Source organism: Salminus brasiliensis, chromosome 15 (genome assembly GCF_030463535.1).
Source record: "Salminus brasiliensis chromosome 15, fSalBra1.hap2, whole genome shotgun sequence".
Classification (NCBI taxonomy): Eukaryota; Metazoa; Chordata; class Actinopteri; order Characiformes; family Bryconidae; genus Salminus; species Salminus brasiliensis.
Window position 1 is genome coordinate 29655660 of NC_132892.1, and position 14681 is coordinate 29670340.

The following is a 14681-nucleotide window of genomic DNA, read 5'->3' on the forward strand; positions in this document are numbered from 1 at the left end:
TATCATAACATAACAACATCCATTAGCTGCTTCCAACGGAGCTTGTCAATGGGAGGGATCTACATATTAGGTAGCAAGTGAACAGTCCGCTTTTGAAGGTGGTGTGTGGAAGCAGGAAAAATGAACGTGTGCCAGTGATGAAAGTGCCACTGATGTGATGTCTAGACGACTGGATCAGGACATCTTCAAAACATCAGGCAGGTCTCTGTGAGGTATTCCCACTGTGCAGTGGTCAGTACCTACCGGAAATACTACAAGAAAAGGGTCGGTCATGGGCACCTAAGACTAACTGAAGCTCATGGAGGCCCCACCTCACAACTTACAGGACTTAAAGGACATGCTGCTAACATCTTGGTGCCGGACACTACAGGACACCTTCAGAGTCCTTGCCTCGAAGAGGTCAGAGCTGTTATGAAGGCCCAAGCTGGACCTACACAATATTAGTCATGTGGTTTTGTGTGTAAGTGTATGTAGGTCTACAGAGGCAAAGTCTTTAGTCCAGCCTTTACACAAAAAATGTCTGATTATTCTGTCCATATAAGGTAGGGTGTGCGTGTGTGTGTGTGTGTGTGTGTGTGTGTGTGTATGTTTACCTGTTTATAAAGTGAAGAAATTCTCTTAAGCCCTTAAGCTCCTCAGTGGACACCAGCAGAACCACTGAGTGGCAATATGGCCCTGCTTTAGTTACCTGAGCTCAGAAATCTAACACCTGTCCCCCCCACCAACACCATACAGCCAGAGTCACACTGATCTCTCACCTCCTCTTGGGTCTTTGGTAACACTGACGTCACATTTATTGGTCTGAAATGTTAAATCATTAATATACAGGCTATTAACACTCGACAGACTACTTTATGATCACTCTTTAAAGACTGTTTTTTAGTTTTAGGCTCAAAATGTGCTTAAAATGACCTTTTAACCTTTGATTAAAAGAAATGAAGAGTATTAAAGACTAACCCTCTAGGTGCCCTCTAGTGGCCGTCTGCCGAAATTGCTGTAGCGTGAACCGACTGCACCACTTGTCATTGTGACTTAAATTAAATATTAACACCATTCTAATTAATTATGATATATTCATACTAATTATATTACAAGTCTATTTGTTTATTTATTAATTGTATGTTTTATTTGTGCTGAGCCTCATTTTTCCATCTGCTCGACGTGTCATATCAGCGAGTGAACACTAGAGGCCGCTGTTGTGCAGCACGTTACTACACCCTGATCCACACCTTGAGTTAATATGGAGCGAAAATGTTCATCTTATTAAAATAAACACTTTTTACCCCCTGCAGCATTTCAGTGATGTTTTATAGTCATTTTTAACACTAAGAATTGCTTCGGTGGATGTTTTAGGTGACAAATAGTCAACAAACGCACACATTTTACCTCAATTTAATCATTTTACTAATATCTACAATTTGCATTATTAAACATTACTTCATTCGTCTATTTATTAATAAATACTAATCAAAGTAATAGTAATAATAATAATTGAATTCGAAAAGAGCGCCGCAACTTGCGTCTGCATCCGTACAACACGCCACTTCATCAAACAACCACTAGAGGTCGCTGTTCTGCGGCAGGTTTCTACATGTCTTACTAAACTTACTATCGCTCATTTGCTTTTTAATTATTAAAATATTAAAATAATCAAGCATAAAATGTGCATTTCCATAATACAAAATTATGCAAATAAATAGTAACTGCTTTAAACATATAGTATTATTATGTAGAGGACACACGTATAGATTGCATATACATGTAAAAATGTATAATGCAGCATTTAAATAAATGTTTAAAGTGAATTCGATACATTTCTAATTCACGTTACAAACTGCATTAATTAATCACTAATTTGAGCTATTTATTTCTGTTTAATTCGAAAAGAGCCCCACAACGTTGTGTCTGCATCTTCACGACACGCCATATCATCAAACCACCACTAGAGGCCGCTGTTCTGCAGCGGCCCTCATGTTAACACACACTGGTCCACAGGCCTAGTTTGTGCCTGCAAGCCTTGCCTCCTCTCCTCTGCAATGTACCAGATCTGCACTTTCCAGGAGGCTATTTTAGGCCTTCTTGCTGCTGTTTTGGGGGAGGACAGTACATGCAGCTCAAATAAAGCCTCCTGAAATTCAACCTGGGTTTAACTCCACATCAGTGTTTAATATCACATCATTTTGAGGTATTAAGAGGAAGGGTGCTGCGCTTTGGGACGTGTTTTCAGGAGAGACGTGCAGCAGTGTGTGAAAGGCGAGGCCAAACTGTGGCGGATTGATTTTTTAGGAGTGTCCCATTCATCATTCAAACACACTGAAGGGGGGGGGGGTTGTGGATGTGGGGGTGGGGGTGAACAACAAAAGCTTGGCAAGAGATAAAGCCAGGAAAGGGAGGCGGGAGGAAGAGGGGGTAAAAAAGAGAGGGGGGTTGGTGTAGAAGGGGACGGGGTGGGAGTATTAAGGGGGTGTCATGGTAAGAAGTGTGTAGAAAAGGATTGCTGTAAAGGCTGTGGTGTTGGTGGAGGGTGGGGGAGAAAAGAGGCAGGTTTTTGGGGGGATGTTGGGGTAATAAAAGGGCTAGGCAGAAGGGGGAGACTCCACGTGACGTCACGAGATTTCCTCCGAATGGCTGGAAGCGGACATGAGCTGCTCCGTCACTGCGGGTTGCCAGATTGGCCGATTTAAAGACATAGATCTGCTTTTGGTTGAATATTACAACCAGTAAATATATCATTTCTGTACCCTATAATATTTCTGCAGTACTGTCTTAAAGCAATATTCTTAAGAAAAATATTATACTTGTAATATAATGATTATTATTATATAGTATTATAATTTTATTAATATTATAATTTAAGTTTAAAAGGTCTTTATCATGGAAAACTTTAAAAACATGGACATATGTGGGGATAATCATCGAGTCCAACTATGGTAACTAATTTAAAGCCTGACTTGTCACCAAAAACATTTTAATTTTATTCAAAATGCAAAAGCATTTTAATATATGAAAAAAAAACATAATCTGGCAACCCAGTTTCTTGCCATTATGGTTGAAATGCTGACCTTTGCTTTTTTTTAAGGTATAATAAAATGTTGGGATATGATTGTCCACAGAGAGGAGGATTCTGAACTGTTTTTTTTTTAGTTGGAAATCTGGCAACCCAGCTGATCAACTCTCTGATTTCCCATTGTTTTACGTTTATTTTTCTTATGTATTTTTGTAGGTTGCTTATTTGTGTGCTCCGTTAATGCAAATCTGGCAACACCACTGGTTGAAATGATTACTTTTCTGTTTAATAACAATATACATTATTGCCTGCAAATCATTATATCTGGCAACCCTGTGGCTTGTATAGGATGGGTAGGATGTGTGTGGCTGGTGTCTATTGTTTTGGGGTTTTTTTGCATGGATGAGGGTCTTTTTTAACAATTACTTGGGTGGAAAACACCGGCGCAATCTGGCAACCCAGCTGGTGGAGACTCTGACTTCTCGTGTTTTGGGGGGGTAATTGTGACTTTTTTGTTGTTGCTCTAAATCAGTCTGACAACTTTTGTCTGTACTAAAACTGAAACGCTGAATTTCAACTGATTCTTGGTTATTTTTGATACTTTGTACTGTTTATAACGCTGTGCGGTTTTTGGTCTGCAAATCGTTACATCTGGCAACCCTGAGTCTCGTGTAGGCTGACTGAACTGTAGGATGTCTGTGTTTCTAATGTCTATTGTTTTTTCATTGGAGGATTGGGGGGGGGGGTGTTGAACAATCACTTGGGCGGAAACCACCGGCACAATCTGGCAACACACCCTCCGGTAAAGCAAATCTGGCAACCTGAGATGATCCTGTTTTTACGGTTTAATGATGCCGGACGTTTTTGTCTATAGATCGCAAAATCTGGCAACCTCACCTTACACATACAGAGGGTGTCTGCGTGTCTAATGTCCATTGTTTTATTAGGGGGGATTTTTGAATAATAACTGGGGTGAAAACCACAAGCGCAATCTGGCAACCCAGCTCCTCCGTCTCCTGCAGCAGCAGCAGCAGCAGCAGCAGCAGCAGCAGCTCGAGCCTGCCTGGCTGGGGGGTCATTCAGTTCACCGGGGGGAAACGAAACGACACGACGAGCTCGCGCGTGAGCGTGCGACCATGGCAGCTTCACGAGCGGCACGCGACTCTTTCTTCTCGGCCTGGTTCTGCTCCTCGTGAAGCCTTTCCTCCTTTCTTTCTCTGCACGCGCAAAAACGACAACAACGGCAGTGCTCGAGCTAAAAGAGGTCCGCATGGTGGAAGCGCGAGCGGTGCAAAGCTGAAGGAAGCTCGAGCTGAAGGAAGGGAGGGAGGAAGGCAGGCAGGCAGGCAGGCAGCCTGCGAAATACACCCCCCTCTTAATAACACGCTAGCACCGCGCCGAAACACGCCACTACACCACCGAGCAACCCTGAGCACGGGCGCGATCGCGAGGGCGAGCACCCGTCCCACCCTAAAGGTTACAACAACTACTACTACTGCTGCTGCTGCTGTTTCTACAGACGTCTCGCGCTCGATCTGCGTGACAGGTATCCCTTATTACAAGTTTGCATTTAATGTATATGCGTGTGTGCGCGCGCGCGCGCGCGTGCATGTGTGAGAGAGTGGGTGATGGAGAATGCAATGCGATGATAATAATGATGATGATGATGATGATGGGTGGTGGCACGAGCCTCTGTGCTTAGCTCTGCGGCTAGCTTGGATGGCTGTCTGGCTCGTGCGTGTGTGTGCGTGTGTGTATATATACGTGTATATGCATGTATGTATGTATGTATGTGTGTGTGTGTATGTATGTGTGTGCGTGCACGCGCGCCCCCTCCTTCCCCCCCGTGTTGTGTATGTACACCCGGGGATGCGCGCGTGCTGATGCTTTTCGGCCTCGAAAAACAAAACGGCCCCTTCTCTGCCATTGAGACCCCCGACAGTGTTTGCAGATGAGCCAGTTTAGCAGAAACACGGCCATTTATGTGTAATATCCCCACTGTTTATTCGTTATTGTTGTTGTTTGTTGTTTATTCGCATCAAAACAAACACCGGGGCCCCGTTGTCTTGACAGCGGCGGTTCCTGGTCCTCCATTTTGATTCTAATCAACTGCGAATAAGGGAGAAGAGAAGGGGGAACGCACACAGATACATTCATCCCACGTTTCTACTCATTTTACGGTCTTCCCCCCTTTTTCTCTCTCAGTCTTCTGCATCCAACGACCCTTACTCATCTTTACGTCCCCAATTGTGCATAAAATAGTGAGGCATATGAGGGCTGCGTCCATTTTTCCAGGCTAATGTTCGGCTAGCCCCGTCAATCTCAGCCTCCTTTTTAGGATGTTGCGGTGGCGGTGCTGCTGTTATATAACCGGAGCCTAAATGACACCACACGCCCTTGGAAGCAAAGGCCCGGTTGTAGTTTGTTCCCTGCACCTCCTTGCATCTCTCCTCCTCTGCTTTCCCCCGTCCGCTTTCCTTTACATCTCGTTTTTCACGCCTGACAGTAGTAATACTGGACAAACGCGAAGCTAACGCTAGCACGGGAATGCCACTAGCAGCAGCCTCCTCCTCCTCCTCCTCTTCCTCCTCCTGCTGCTGCTGCTGCTCCTGCTGCTGCTCCTGTTTCTCGGCCATGGCTGCTTTTTGTTGACATTGCTTGGTTTCCTCATTAAACCGCCTTCTTTCTGAACATATATATTTTTTGCTTTTTCCAAACCTCCAGCAGCCATAAACGGAGACAGGCCTCGAGACTGTAGGATGGGAAGCTTCTCCACTGTTGTTGTTTTTTTGCCAGTGGTGGTGGTCATGTTTTTGGCATGATGCTGCACTATGGCACTGTAGCACTATGGCACTGTAGCACTATGGCACTGTAGCACTATGGCACTGTAGCACTGTGGCAGTATGGCACTGTAGCACTATGGCAGTATGGCACTGTAGCACTATGGCAGTATGGCAGTATGGCACTGTAGCACTATGGCACTGTAGCACTATGGCAGTATGGCAGTATGGCACTGTAGCACTATGGCACTGTAGCACTATGGCACTGTAGCACTATGGCACTGTAGCACTGTGGCAGTATGGCACTGTAGCACTATGGCAGTATGGCACTGTAGCACTATGGCAGTATGGCAGTATGGCACTGTAGCACTATGGCACTGTAGCACTATGGCAGTATGGCAGTATGGCACTGTAGCACTATGGCAGTATGGCACTGTAGCACTATGGCAGTATGGCAGTATGGCACTGTAGCACTATGGCACTGTAGCACTATGGCACTGTAGCACTGTAGCACTATGGCACTGTAGCACTATGGCACTGTAGCACTGTAGCACTATGGCACTGTAGCACTATGGCACTGTAGCACTATGGCACTGTAGCACTGTAGCACTATGGCAGTATGGCACTGTAGCACTATGGCAGTATGGCACTGTAGCACTATGGCACTGTGGCACTATGGCACTGTAGCACTATGGCACTGTAGCACTATGGCACTGTAGCACTATGGCAGTATGGCACTATGGCACTGTAGCACTATGGAAGTATGGCACTATGGCAGTATGGCACTGTAGCACTGTAGCACTATGGCACTGTAGCACTATGGCACTATGGCACTATGGCAGTATGGCACTGTAGCACTGTAGCACTATGGCACTGTAGCACTATGGCAGTATGGCACTGTAGCACTATGGCACTGTAGCACTATGGCACTGTAGCACTATGGCAGTATGGCACTATGGCAGTATGGCACTGTAGCACTATGGCACTGTAGCACTATGGCAGTATGGCACTATGGCACTGTAGCACTATGGCACTGTAGCACTATGGCAGTATGGCACTATGGCACTGTAGCACTATGGAAGTATGGCACTGTAGCACTATGGCACTGTAGCACTATGGCAGTATGGCACTGTAGCACTATGGCACTGTAGCACTGTGGCAGTATGGCACTGTAGCACTGTGGCAGTATGGCACTGTAGCACTATGGCACTGTAGCACTATGGCAGTATGGCACTATGGCACTGTAGCACTATGGCAGTATGGCACTATGGCACTGTAGCACTATGGCAGTATGGCACTGTAGCACTATGGCAGTATGGCACTATGGCAGTATGGCACTGTAGCACTATGGCAGTATGGCACTATGGCACTGTAGCACTATGGAAGTATGGCACTATGGCAGTATGGCACTGTAGCACTATGGCACTATGGCACTGTAGCACTATGGCAGTATGGCACTGTAGCACTGTAGCACTATGGCACTATGGCACTGTAGCACTATGGCACTATGGCAGTATGGCACTGTAGCACTATGGCACTGTAGCACTATGGCAGTATGGCACTGTAGCACTGTAGCACTATGGCACTGTAGCACTATGGCACTGTAGCACTATGGCAGTATGGCACTATGGCAGTATGGCACTGTAGCACTATGGCACTGTAGCACTATGGCAGTATGGCACTATGGCACTGTAGCACTATGGCACTGTAGCACTATGGCAGTATGGCACTATGGCACTGTAGCACTATGGAAGTATGGCACTGTAGCACTATGGCACTGTAGCACTATGGCAGTATGGCACTGTAGCACTATGGCACTGTAGCACTGTGGCAGTATGGCACTGTAGCACTGTGGCAGTATGGCACTGTAGCACTATGGCACTGTAGCACTATGGCAGTATGGCACTATGGCACTGTAGCACTATGGCAGTATGGCACTGTAGCACTATGGCAGTATGGCACTGTAGCACTATGGCACTGTAGCACTATGGCACTGTAGCACTATGGCAGTATGGCACTATGGCACTGTAGCACTATGGCACTGTAGCCCTATGGCAGTATGGCACTGTAGCACTATGGCAGTATGGCACTGTGGCACTATGGCACTGTAGCACTATGGCAGTATGGCACTATAGCACTGTAGCACTATGGCAGTATGGCACTATGGCACTGTAGCACTATGGCACTGTAGCACTATGGCACTATGGCAGTATGGCACTATGGCACTGTAGCACTATGGCAGTATGGCACTGTAGCACTATGGCACTATGGCACTGTGGCACTATGGCAGTATGGCACTATGGCACTGTAGCACTATGGCAGTATGGCACTGTAGCACTATGGCAGAATGGCACTGTAGCACTATGGCAGTATGGCACTGTAGCACTATGGCACTGTAGCACTATGGCAGTATGGCACTATGGCACTGTAGCACTGTAGCACTATGGCAGTATGGCACTATGGCACTGTAGCACTATGGCACTGTAGCACTATGGCACTATGGCACTGTAGCACTATGGCACTGTAGCACTATGGCACTATGGCAGTATGGCACTATGGCACTGTAGCACTATGGCACTGTAGCACTATGGCACTATGGCACTGTAGCACTATGGCAGTATGGCACTATGGCACTATGGCAGTATGGCACTATGGCACTATGGCACTGTAGCACTATGGCAGTATGGCACTATGGCACTGTAGCACTATGGCAGTATGGCACTGTAGCACTATGGCAGTATGGCACTATGGCACTGTAGCACTATGGCACTATGGCACTGTAGCACTATGGCACTGTAGTACTATGGCAGTATGGCACTATGGCACTGTAGCACTATGGCAGTATGGCACTGTAGCACTATGGCACTGTAGCACTGTAGCACTATGGCAGTATGGCACTGTAGCACTATGGCACTATGGCACTGTAGCACTATGGCAGTATGGCACTGTAGCACTGTAGCACTATGGCACTGTAGCACTATGGCACTATGGCACTGTAGCACTATGGCAGTATGGCACTGTAGCACTGTAGCACTATGGCACTATGGCACTGTAGCACTATGGCACTATGGCACTATGGCACTGTGGCACTATGGCACTGTAGCACTGTAGCACTATGGCACTGTAGCACTGTGGCACTATGGCACTGTAGCACTATGGCACTGTAGCACTATGGCAGTATGGCACTATGGCACTGTAGCAGTATGGCACTGTGGCACTATGGCACTGTAGCACTATGGCAGTATGGCACTATGGCACTGTAGCACTATGGCACTATGGCAGTATGGCACTATGGCACTGTAGCACTATGGCACTGTAGCACTATGGCAGTATGGCACTATGGCACTGTAGCACTGTAGCACTATGGCAGTATGGCACTGTAGCACTATGGCACTATGGCAGTATGGCACTGTGGCACTGTAGCACTGTAGCACTATGGCACTGTAGCACTATGGCAGTATGGCACTGTAGCACTATGGCAGTATGGCAGTATGGCACTATGGCAGTATGGCACTATGGCACTATGGCACTGTAGCACTATGGCACTGTAGCACTATGGCACTATGGCACTGTAGCACTATGGCACTATGGCAGTATCTGGGCTGAGCTGCTGAGGTGGATACAGCCTCCTAACATTGCTCCACACCATTTTCAGAAAATCACAGCAGCTGTTATCTGTCTTTTTCGTGTTTTCCTGTGCTGGGGCATCATCCACACAGCTGCTGGGGTTTCCGTCACATCCAGTGCAGGCTAGATCCACCTTGGGAGAACATGGATATCTGGTCTGCTGCCTTGTATGTCGCCCGGTTGGTCTTCTCTCCTTTTCTTTAAGGTTGTCCGCAGCCTCGCTGGTTCACGTCTGGTAGTTTCTCTCCTCGTGGATGGAGCTGTCTGGTAAACATGGAGGATGGGTGGATGGATGGATGGATGGATGCAGATTTGTGGAACGTCTGGAATTGAGATACGGGGCAAACGCAAGGCTGAAGCTGCCCCAGGAAAGCCACTATGCTGCCTGCTTTTTGTTGACGTTGCTTAGGAAAAGTGGGAACGACTGTGGATAGTGTAGGTTTTTAGCTTCTCGACTGTTGTTTTTGCCAGTGGTGGTGGTCATGTTTTTGGCATGATGCTGCACTATGGCACCATGGCAGTATCTAGGCTGGGTTTCTGAGATGGGACATCCTCAAATCAAGAGATGTCTGTTTTCTTCCTGTGCTCAGGAATCATCTACACAGCTGCTGGGGTTTTCATTACATCCAGTTCAGGCTAGATCCACCTTGGAATATCATGCATGTGTGGTGTTTCCTTCCTCTGTGGGTCACCAGGTTTGTCTTCTCATTTCATTCTCAATTTTAAGGCTGTCGCCAGCCTCGCTGGTTCACGCCTGGTTCAGTTCCTCTCCACACGGATGGAAGGATGGCGGGATGGATGGCGGGATGCAGATTTGTGGACGTTAATGTGCATGAAATGAGGAGAGCCCAGGAAGTGATTGTTGTCTAGACACTGGCGTTCCTGTGAAAAGCAGCCCTTTAGGCCCCCTGTTTTTTTGGGCATTAGGTGGGCTTTTGTTCCTCGTGTTGATGTACATGAATAGGGGTTGAAGGCTGTGTGTACATGGATGAGAAGCTCCGGCTAGAGCTGGTTTTCCTTTCGTTGGGGGGGTTCGGGTTTTAAACACTGCGTTTTTGTGAAGATTGATAAGACAAATGCTAATTAATCCCAGAGATAATTGCAGGGCTATGGCAGCAACAATAGTTGTTGTCTATTTTTAGTTTTTAAATAATTTTTACATTTAATAATTAAAAAATAATAATTTATTATTAATTATATTATTTATCTTTTGACATAAGTTTTATGTTAACCAATAGAAAAGCTGGAAAATGACCTTGATTTAAAAAAATAAATAAAATAAAATCCCCTTCTCCTCAAAGTTGCCATTTTGGACATTTTACATCATACGTTTTTCGCATGACAGCGCTGATAGATTACTATTAACGATTAACCATACAGAGGGATTTTAAACCATTGAAACCCAACGATTGAGAGTTGTAAACAAAGTAGGAGTGCTCAGATATCCGATATTTAAATTGTTCTTGTCTGCCGAAAAATCAGGACCGTTAATCAGTGTTCCAGAGAAATACAGCATTTATTTTTGAACTGAATAAAATCTAGGTTTTTGTTTAGTACTCCAGCATCATTTTTAATATTCTGCTCTTCTGGAGTTCAGTAAACACCTCATCAAACCTCAGCTTGTAATATCAGACGAATCTAATCATTGAAACTGATGCTGGTCGTTTTCCTGGAGCCGTTAATACCTCTAATTTCATCGTAGATCCATGAAACTAAGTCTTTCGGGTTGTTTTGGTCTTGCCGACTCTGTGATGGAGTGGTGGTGGTGGGAACTAGGGTTTGTCCCAAGTATCACCATTTTTATTTACTATCCAATCACCAATAAAGCTACCACCGTATCATCGTTGTCCAGTGAAACGCATGTATGTTCGAAATGACGACTGAAGAAGTCAAAAATGGTCTTAACGCTGAATGGAAGTCAATGTAGAAAGATTATAATCCAAGTAATTTAGAGCATCTCTATTGGTCCACTCATCCAGAATTATTTACACAGTGTACAGAGCAGCTACAGGGTTCAAACCATGGAAAACCAAAAACAAATACATGGTTTTCCTTGGCCAGCAGCGATATACTGTATGTATTGTTGAAGGAGAATATTGGTAAATCTGGAAAATAGACTTTTTCTTTTAAGACTGACATAAGACTTTTGCCTCATAGTACTCTACACGTACCCCTCCGTCACTAATGGCTTTTAAAAAAGTATGTTTCAGGTGGGAAGCTTCTCAAAACTTGTCTCAGACGTCAGGCAGTGCACTCATGACAGGTTTATGTAATAACGCTCTGTAATGGAGCTTTTAGAGGCGTTAAACTTTTCAGACGTCTGATTCCATTCACCACAAATGTGAGCAATTCCGGTAAGTTTCCCTAGACTGGAGCGTTTCACACCAAACCCACCCTGAGTGACTCTGGGTTTGCACCTTTACCAAGTAATTGTACAGTAATTTTAAATAGTTCAATTAAATTACATCATTAAAAACATTGCCCCCGTTTTTATTACCTGATGTGGGGAGATAGCTTTAGTCCTAATAGTCTGATTATGGGCTCTGGTTACATGGTTGCCAAAAAGCCCTTTATTCCATTCACCTCGCTAAACAAATGTTTACATTCTGTGTATGTAGTTGGATGTTGAATTAAAGGGGTCACTGTTGGATGCTGTTTAAGAGGGACACTGTGGGAGAATAATGCCAGATAAAGGGGGCACTGTTGTAGAATAATGCCAGTTATAGGGGCACCGGTGGGAAATAATGGCAGTTAAAGCTGGTATTGTTGGGGAATAAGGCTGGTTGTAGGGGACACTGTTGGGGAAGAATGCTAGTTGTAGGGGACACTGTTGGGGAATAATCCTGGAGATGGGGTAACTGTTTGGGAATAATTCCGGTGATGGGGTCACTGTTTGGGAATAATCCTGGAGATGGGGTAACTGTTTGGGAATAATGCCGGTGATGGGGTCACTGTTTGGGAATAATGCCGGTGATGGGGTCACTGTTTGGGAATAATCCTGGAGATGGGGTCACTGTTTGGGGAATAATCCTGGAGATGGGGTCACTGTTTGGGGAATAATGCCAGTGATGGGGTCACTGTTTGGGGAATAATGCCAGTGATGGGGTCACTGTTGGGAGAATAATGCCAGTGATGGGGTCAGTGTTTGGGGAATAATGCCAGTGATGGGGTCACTGTTTGGGGAATAATGCCAGTGATGGGGTCACTGTTGGAGAATAATGCCAGTGATTGGGTCAGTGTTTGGAGAATAATGCCAGTGATGGGGTCACTGTTTGGGGAATAATGCCAGTGATGGGGTCACTGTTTAAGAATAATGCCAGTGATGGGGTCACTGTTTAAGAATAATGCCAGTGATGGGGTCACTGTTTGGGGAATAATGCCAGTGATGGGGTCACTGTTTGGGAATAATGCCAGTGATGGGGTCACTGTTTGGGAATAATGCCAGTGATGGGGTCACTGTTTGGGAATAATGCCGGTGATGGGGTCACTGTTTGGGAATAATGCCGGTGATGGGGTCACTGTTGGGGGAAAAATCACAGTGATGGGGTCAGTGTTGGGAAATAATGGCAGTTAAAGCTGGTATTGTTGGGGAATAAGGCTGGTTGTAGGGGACACTGTTGGGGAAAAATCACAGTGATGGGGTCACTGTGGGAGAAAAATCTCAGTGATGGGGTCACTGTTGGGGATAAATCACAGTGATAGGGTCACTGTTTGGGAATAATGCCGGTGATGGGGTCACTGTTTGGGAATAATGCCGGTGATGGGGTCACTGTTTGGGAATAATGCCGGTGATGGGGTCACTGTTTGGGAATAATGCTGGTGATGGGGTCACTGTTGGGGGAAAAATCACAGTGATGGGGTCACTGTGGGAGAAAAATCACAGTGATGGGGTCACTGTTGGGGAAAAATCACAGTGATGGGGTCACTGTTGGGGAAAAATCGCAGTGATGGGGTCACTGTTTGGGGAATAATGCCGGTGATGGGGTCACTGTTTGGGGAATAATGCCGGTGATGGGGTCACTGTTTGGGAATAATGCCGGTGATGGGGTCACTGTTTGGGAATAATGCCGGTGATGGGGTCACTGTTGGAGAATAATGCCGGTGATGGGGTCGCTGTTTGGGGAATAATGCCGGTGATGGGGTCACTGTTTGGGGAATAATGCCGGTGATGGGGTCACTGTTTGGGTATAATAGAATTATGCCAATTATCGGGGTCATTGTTGGGGAATAATGCCAGTACAATAATGCTGTATTGTATTGTATGGTATTCCATCGTTTGTATTGTGACTAGCATGTTGTGTGTTTGGTAGCTTGGGGCTAACACATTAGTCTGTGGCTGGAGTGTTAGATTAGGACACTGTTTTAAATGTTATGTTATGATGTTTCATTTTCTAATGAAGTGAGAGTGGAAACACAAACTGATCAGCGATAATACAAACACCACCTGCCTACTACTGAGTAGTGCTGCCACAGCAGATCTGAGCATTCAAAGCTTGAACTACACCAGACCTCTGAAGGCGTCCTGTGGTATCTGACACCAAGACGTTAGCCAGCAGCAGAGTTCCATGAGAATTAGTGAGCCTTAGGTGCCCACGACTTTAGTCACTACCGGTTGGCCTTTCTTGGACAGCTTTGTTTAGGTACTGACCACTGCATACCGGGAACACCCCACAAGACCTGCCTGATGTTTTAGAGATGTTCTAAGCCAGTCCTCCAGCCATCGCAGGAAATGGCTGCTTACTCATTGCCTAATATATCCCACCCCTTTCACAGGAGCCACTGTGGATGAGGATAGGCAAGGTTAGTCATGTTATGGCTGATTGGTGTAAGGCAGGGCTTAATTTTGACAGTGAGCACACGTGCCTGGAGCCTTTGGGCAGACATTGCTGCAGCGCCCAGAGAGCAGAGAGGGTGAAGGGCATTGCTCAAGGGCCCAACAGTGGCATCACCCACTGAATTAGCATGTGCTAGTCTGATTGAGTAATGGAATAATGGCAGTTATATGGGCACAATTGGGGGGGGGAATGCCAGTGATTGGGGCACTGTGGGGGAACTATGCCAATTATAGAGGTAACCATTGGGGAATTGTTGTCAGTGACCGAGAGCACATGTGCCCGGAGTGGTGGGCAGCCATTGGTGTGGCGCCCGGGGGGCAGTAAGGACAAATGGACAGTTATGGTGGTGATGTTCCCACCATGGTCAGCATGCTACCATCATGGTGCTACAGTAATGATCGCAGCCTTATCACAGTCAGAGGAATCAACACT

At 46.0% G+C, this 14681-nt stretch overlaps 1 protein-coding gene across 1 annotated transcript in view; it reads left to right on the forward strand.

Moving 5' to 3' along the window:
* Positions 1-3875: 3875 nt before the first annotated feature.
* The window catches only part of akt3b (v-akt murine thymoma viral oncogene homolog 3b), a 33827-nt gene continuing 23021 nt past the window's right edge, over positions 3876-14681 (forward strand). The window contains exon 1 of the mRNA XM_072656645.1: positions 3876-4553. The gene's annotated coding sequence lies outside the window, so the exon portion shown is untranslated. The remainder of the gene's footprint in view (positions 4554-14681) is intronic.